Consider the following 7137-nt stretch of genomic DNA (forward strand, 5'->3'; position numbering starts at 1 on the left):
AGGGGTGAGATGAGAATAAAACTTCTCCTTACTGATGTGCTTGGCAGTTTGGTGTTGTTTGCACTACACTGCTTACAGCAGGTTGATGAGCATTCTTCAAAGCTGGATTTCTGCAGAGAAGTCCAACACACACATTTTTGTGCCCTGGTGACCTTCTGTGCTCCAATTCCTGCTTGGGGAACCTTTACCAGCCTTGGTGCAGAGCGTCACCCCCAGAGCCACCACCCAGGACCAGGGGCACCAAGGGATGTCCCTACGCTCTGCTGAGGTGCATCCAGCAGCTCTGTTCAGGGGATCCCTGGGCTCTTTGGCTCTCAGCAGAACCAGAAGTCCAGAAGCAGGACATGTGAAAAACAAGGAAAGAACACAGTTGATAAGACCCCTCTATCCCTAAGGAGACTAAGTAACCTAACTTAGAGGTTACTGTGTAGATTTCCAAAATGAGGTGGACTCCTGTAGATCAAATCAACCACGCACTGAAAATCCTGTCTTACCTGAGTCAGGAGAACAGACTGAGGACTCGGTCTGGCTAATCTTTCGTTCATTCTCTATTCCGTCCTAAAGTCCACTCAGAAACCATGGACTGCAAACCATACTCTGCAGCAGCAGTGATCTCAAGGAAAACAGAAATATAAGACTGGTGGATCACCTAATAACTCTTTATGTTGTCTGTGGAGGTAAGACACTGGAGATACAGGGTGTAACTATTGCAAGTCCAAGGGATGTTACTGCTTTCTGGCAGACTACTTCTACCCCAGCTTAATACCCTGCTACTAAAGATTGTTTTCCATAAGCTTCGACACTTGTACGCTACAATATAATTACTTCATGTGGTCAGGAGAAGATTTTTTTAAAGTGTATTCCCAATACAGCAGTGAAAACGTGTCAGACTGCTAATATTACAGAGTAGTGACCAGCTTCTCAGATAGGGAGTTTATAATTACATAAGTAGCAGCATTGTAATAGTCATAGTGATCTGAGACTGTAACAGAAGCTAAGTTTGTGAGGAGACATAATGCCTTCCATGAAGCAAGCTTGAATACCTAGGGGAAAAAAACATCAGCTTTTGCTCTGGGAAGGACTTGTGTGCCTGATCTATTTTTCCATTCTAATCAGTTGGTCTAACAGAAAATATTACCTATGTCTACAAACCTTGCCATGCAAATATATGTGACTTGAATCAATAAATAGATCTTCATTGCACAAGAAATAAGCATATGATAATTCGCTGCCAGAGATTTTGTCAGTAGTGACATGTAGGCTGCACACAAGATCTCTTTAAATATAAACTGTATTACATGTATTTTGAAAAAAAATACTTTGTGTTTCAAAAAATATATATTTTTTTATTGCTATGAATGGAACTTGTAATGTGCTTGTGCAATGGAATTCATCTTTCTCTGTAGTATCTTTCTCTGTCTCCATAATGCCCCTCATTCTTTGCTTTGTGTTAAGGATATGTATTGACTTTGTAAAATCACTGTAGCAAGCTGTAAATGATGTATTCAAAGAAAAATCGCTGCCCAGTTCCCATAGAGAGAACATGAACAGTGCTGGGCAATCAGAGTTATGCTGCATTTTGTATTGTGACATGCAGTGCAATCAGGAAAAGCAGTCCAAGCACAGACGTCACTGACTTCTGACAATAGAAGTCTGTTCCTTTTAATATTCATATATAGAGAGATTTGAGGTGGTTTTCCTTCTTCACCTTATTCCTTTCCCATTAGTCCCTGTCATTATGCATGGGGAGAAGACAATCTTTCATTACGTTCTCTTGCTGCAGACAAGGGTGTAGCTACCAACTGGACAATTGCTTTATACAAGCCAGCATTCTACCCATGGCTTGTCCATAGTATGAGCCATACACCATACCCTGTGGTAGATAAACATAGCAAACAGTTCAGTCCTTGTACCTGACTGGTGCAGCTACAGATACTCAGTTTTACTAAATAACTGGAAGAGCAATAATCTGCTCATGACCATTGCATCAGAACTGTTGTTTGAAGAAGGTTTTTAAAAGTAAATAAAGTAAAAATAACACAGTTCCATGTATTTAAGATTTTAAAATTCCACATTCCACAAGATGTTGAGTGTTACCTCCCTTCAAAGAGATGATAGACTAAAATGACTAAAGTGATTAACTAAAAAATAGGTTTAACACGAGGTTCAAGAGACAATCAAAAGCATTATTTTAAAGAGCAGAAGATAGTCCGAAACAGCTGTGCTGCCAAATGGCCAGGTTTGAGCATGTGTTTGAATAAGGTTGTCATTAACTAAGGTAAAAGGGAAAGCTGACTAAGATAGAAGGAATGTTGACTAAGAAGAAAGCCTTGTGTGATTTGCCCTGCTCTCCATGAACACTATTAAATGACTGGGTGATGCAAATCAAGGAAAGAAGCAGAGCAAAGACACAGAGTTCTGAGGGAGGAGACCTCTAAAATGTTTGCTTGACAGTGTTAAGCTCAGGTAGCCTCCTAAAATGGATGAAAACTCAGGAGTGAGCTATGCCTGGGGGGACTAATCACAGGTCCCTACCTACCTGGAAGATAGGGAGAGTGGAGGCAAGCTGAAAGGCATGGGACAGAGCAATTCATGTTGTGGAGCCTGCTGAATGACCAAGTGCATCCACAGATATGTGTGTTTCCTTCAGCTGTGCTGCCATCATTTTAAGCTCCCCGCTGGATTTCATGTGCATGCAGACTTTTTAAACAGGCTGCAGAGTTTAGGAGTTTCACCGTTGTGGCATGTGACATTTGGGTCTTTCACAGCTAGAAGCAGAGCTGGTATTCTAGCTCATGAACCTGACAATTGAAAGCTGTTCTATTACTGATTTAGTGACATTTTATGAAAGGGGATACAGTTTTATGACTGTGTACTTCTTTCACCATTCCTGCTGTAATAGATGTGTTGTCTCTGTACGTCACTTCTTCAGCAGTGCGTAGTTTTGTTTCATTGCTTCGGAACCTTCTTGCTTTTGGGTGACAGCCTCATTTTATCACTTGGGCTACACAATCCTTTTTTGTTGATGTTTACTTTTTGCCTTTCTCAAACAGGTTCTGTAGCACCCTTAAATGTTGTTGCCTTTGCAAAATTATGATTTATTGGACAATAAAATCAATGCAGTTTAGGTCAAGATTAACCACAAAAGCAAACCAACGGTTAAATGAGTACCCAGTATTTGAAAAAGTCATGAAAGTGCAACAAAACGTACATCCTGTCAAGTGCTCCAACCCTTTGTGGTGTGAGTATCTGGTTCTAGTATTTCTAAAGAATGAGTGTTTCCTGTCAGTGAAACCACCTGCACAGCCCACATCTGCAAAACCTAAAAAAAAATTTGTTTGTCAGAAGAATCATGAACAGAGTTGGATAAAATAAGGAAAGAATGTAAGTTAGACAGAAACACAAAAGCTATTGTATGACATAAAATAACAACACAGAAGTTGAAAATAGTTGTTTTTCAGCTTTCTTCTCTATTGTTTCTTCAGCTCTGTCATTTAGGTTACATGCAACTTATTCCTGATTTCAGTCCTGCGAGACAGAAAACTATATGAACCCGTAAGCAATATCCATATAAAATGCTTCTGCGTCCAAGTTTTCCTTGTAGGGGAACAATGTAAATAGCTTGCAGCATACAAAAATCTCTTGTTCAAACAGTGATAGCAAAATGTTTCTTTCATCTCTCTGAAAGCCTCTAAATTTTAAAACTACTCAGCATGCTGCGTTCTTTAGTATTTTTTACTCTGTTTTGCATGGTTTTAGCACTATGTGTAATATGGTGGCAAGAAAAACATCAGGTGTTGGAGAGAAAGATTCAGTCCTTTCATGTAAGGACATTTAACCGCAGCTATGCTTAATAAAATAATCTATATTCAGGAACTGATTTTTATGGTTCATGTAAGGTTTGAGAACTCGGGTCAGTTTTTTTAATTTAAAATTGCATTTTTTATATTTTTTTTTGGAGGAAAGGAGGTGACATAGATTTTCACCCACCTGTTCTGTACATAATATGTGCAATCTGCATGAGAACGTTTTAAACCTTCTCTCCTCTTTTTCCTGAAAAAGCCAGGTGGCTAATATCACACAAATAATACTGAGACAGGTGAGATGACAGATGTATTTTATGCAATGTACTCTCAATTCTGATTTCAGAGGTGTGCGAGAGCACTCTTCGGTTTGCATGATCCAGCCGTGTACTAGAGGGGAGCACGAGACATCCAGTGAGAAATGTAAGTTCCTCCTCTTATTTTACTGTACATCACACAACAGCTCTTAGAAAAGATAGTCACAGTCACTGAAACGTGTCCCTGTGAAGGAAGACAACACGCAAGGGAGAAATTAGAGTATTCAGCCACACCTGTTATTGTAAAATGCAGTGTTTGGATAATCCATTCTGTCACATATGTGAAACCGAGGAGCTCGTGTATTAAATGTATGTTATTTTTTCCAGTGCTCACACTGTATATTATAAAATTCACCCGAGTTTTCTGTGTCATATATATGAGTGCTGCATTATGTACTGTATGTTAATCCTAAATTATAACCTTTAACAATAGAGAGTATCTGCATTTATTTTCATGGTGCTGTGGCATATGCAGTAGTCAAAGAGCATTCACTGCACCCTCCGTTCCATTAAATCTGTCATATGTGTTTTATCCTGATTTTTTTTCCCCTTACTGCAGTCCAGTTTGGGGGGAAAAAAAAAAAAAAAAAAAAGGCAAACTCACAGACTACACTCAAACTGAGATGCAAACTTTTCAAAGACGTGGCATCTGTTCAGCCTTTTTAAATTAAAAGCAGACATATCCTGAATGTACTATATTGAAGTACAGAAATAGAGATGTGTATATACTCTGCAAGAAATAACGTATTGTGAATAAAATCCTAGCCTGGAAAAATTTACACATTGATTCAATAACCAGCTGGATTCTAGCAAGAGGTCACTGCTCCTGTAATCAGAGTCCCAACAGTCATGGTGTGCTGATAACTTTCTGGGATGTGATTACAAATATCCCATCCTAGTATCAGGGAAAAGTGGCACTGAAGAGCATGTTTTGCCTTATTGTCAAGTCTCAGACACTGACGAGCGATGCTAACAAGAGAGCCAATCCTGCCTCTTTGGACTCTTACACTAAAACCGAGTCCAGAGATGAACATACAAGAGAGGAAACAGGGAAGACATCGTATTGCTTCCCAACATATCAAAGTATTCATTTATCACAGCTGTAATTCATCATCTGGGGCACCATGCCAGGGTCCAAAGTTCCAACAACTTCTCTCAGGGGATTTGCCATCTCTTTTTCTTTTGTAATGCTGAAACGACAAAGTTGTGGTCAATATGAAAAATGCAGGGACAGAAAACTAGCCAGGGTGACCTTAGTTCTGCAAATAATCATTAGTGCAAATCTGGAGGGCAGAAAAAAAAATAAAAATCTTGACCGTATAATCTGAATCTTCATCTCAAGATCTAATTGCTGAGGGACTGGCAGCATCCCAAGGAATTGATAATGAGATTTAGAGTCTCCCACTGCCAGTCTCCAGCTTGGCTGCAGACTGCTGGGGCACTGCCCTGCTCCCAGCCTGGCAGAGGTGCTTCAGACCTACCGGCTCAGCTGGGATGGGGAACAGGCTCTGCACCGGTACCAACACAAAGTTATTGCCACAGGGAGCTGTTACGGGCATGATAACCTCCTCGTACCCAGGTGGAGGATTTTCCATCTCACATACACATCAGTGGGGTTGGAGCTGGCACACAGGTTTGCTGTTTCCATTTCATCGGTGGAAAGATGAGGGCTCGCACAGGGCCACATGAGCAACGTCTGCCCTCCTCCTCTCTTCAGGTCGATTTTGGGGCAGGTGGGTAGCAGAGAGGATGCCTCGTCCTGCTGCTGCCATTGCAGCTGTCGTTCTGTGGGTAGAGTATTTCAGCGTGTCTGGCAGCTTTTATGAACAATAAAATGATCTTTAAAAGTGGATGTAAAACCCCTTTATTATTTGGTTGTTTTTCCAAAGTATTACACAAACCCTCCAGGAAACCGTACTGTTTACCCTTATAAAGGTAGCTCTGACATTAGTTCGGGGATGTTTATTAACTAAAAGTGAGCCTTCGACAGAAAATCACCCCCCTCCCTTGCCCTTAAACCCCCCACCCCCCCCCCCCCCTTCCCCTCTTCCCCCCCCCCCCGCGCCGCGCCCCCGCCCCCCCGCCCCGGGGGGGGGGGGGGGGGGGGGAAGGGGAAGGAGGGGGGGTCCCGGGGGTGAGCACCAGGTCCCCGCGGCTCCAGCAGGGATCGCGCGCAAGCCCCGCGCAAGCTCCGCGCAGCCGGAGGCGGGGGCGGGCGGCGCTGCGCGGTGGGAGCGGCGGGGGGCGGCGGCCAGAGGGCGCAGCCGGCGGAGGAGAGGACAGGAGGGGAGGGAGAGGGAAAGGAGAGGAGGGAGAGGGAGAGAGGAGGGGAGAGGAGAGGAGAGGAAAGGGAGAGAGGAGGGAGGGAGCGGAGCGCAGCCCCGTCGCCGGGAAGGCAGCCGGAGCTCCTGCGCGCAGCAAGGTAACGCGTCCTGCCCTTCGGGGAGTTTCTGCTCTGCTTTTCCCCTTCCTTCCCTCCTTATCCCCCCCCCCCCCCACCTTTATCTTGTCTTTTTTTCCCTTTTTTCGTCTTCATTTTTTCTTCTCAATTTCTTTTTCCTTATTTTCATTTTCTTGAACCTTTTTCTTTTTCTCTTTTTCCCCTTTCTCTTTTTCCCTTTTTTCTCTTCTTTTTTTTACATTTTCCCAAATTTTCCTTATTTTTCTTTTTTCCTTTTTACCTTTTTATCTTTTCTATTTTCCCTTTTCTCCCCTTTTCTATTCTTTCTTTTCCTTTTTTTCTTTTCCTTTCCTTTTCGCTTCCCTTCCTGCTCCTTTTTTTCCTTTTCTCTTTTCCTTTTTTTTCTTTCCCCCTTTTTTCCTCCCCCCCTCTTTTTTTTTCATTTTCTCGCTCTTCATGTTCCCCCCTTTTTCCTTTTTCTCTTCCCTCTCCTTTTTTTCCTTCCCCCCCCCCTTTCTTTTCTCTCCTATTCCCCCCCTTTTTTTTTGTCTACTTTTTCTCTTTTCCCTCTTTTTCCCTTGTTCTCTTTACCACCCCCTCCCTCCCCTTTCCCCCC

General features: G+C 42.6%; 1 protein-coding gene across 2 annotated transcripts in view; it reads left to right on the plus strand.

Annotated features, from left to right (window-relative positions):
* Nucleotides 1-6461: 6461 nt before the first annotated feature.
* Nucleotides 6462-7137, plus strand: part of LOC118162054 (cadherin-20-like) — a 91893-nt gene continuing 91217 nt past the window's right edge. For both annotated transcript variants that reach the window (XM_035317973.1, XM_035317974.1), the window contains exon 1: nt 6462-6542. The gene's annotated coding sequence lies outside the window, so the exon portion shown is untranslated. The remainder of the gene's footprint in view (nt 6543-7137) is intronic.

Source organism: Oxyura jamaicensis, chromosome 2 (genome assembly GCF_011077185.1).
Source record: "Oxyura jamaicensis isolate SHBP4307 breed ruddy duck chromosome 2, BPBGC_Ojam_1.0, whole genome shotgun sequence".
In the NCBI taxonomy this organism is placed as follows: domain Eukaryota; kingdom Metazoa; phylum Chordata; class Aves; order Anseriformes; family Anatidae; genus Oxyura; species Oxyura jamaicensis.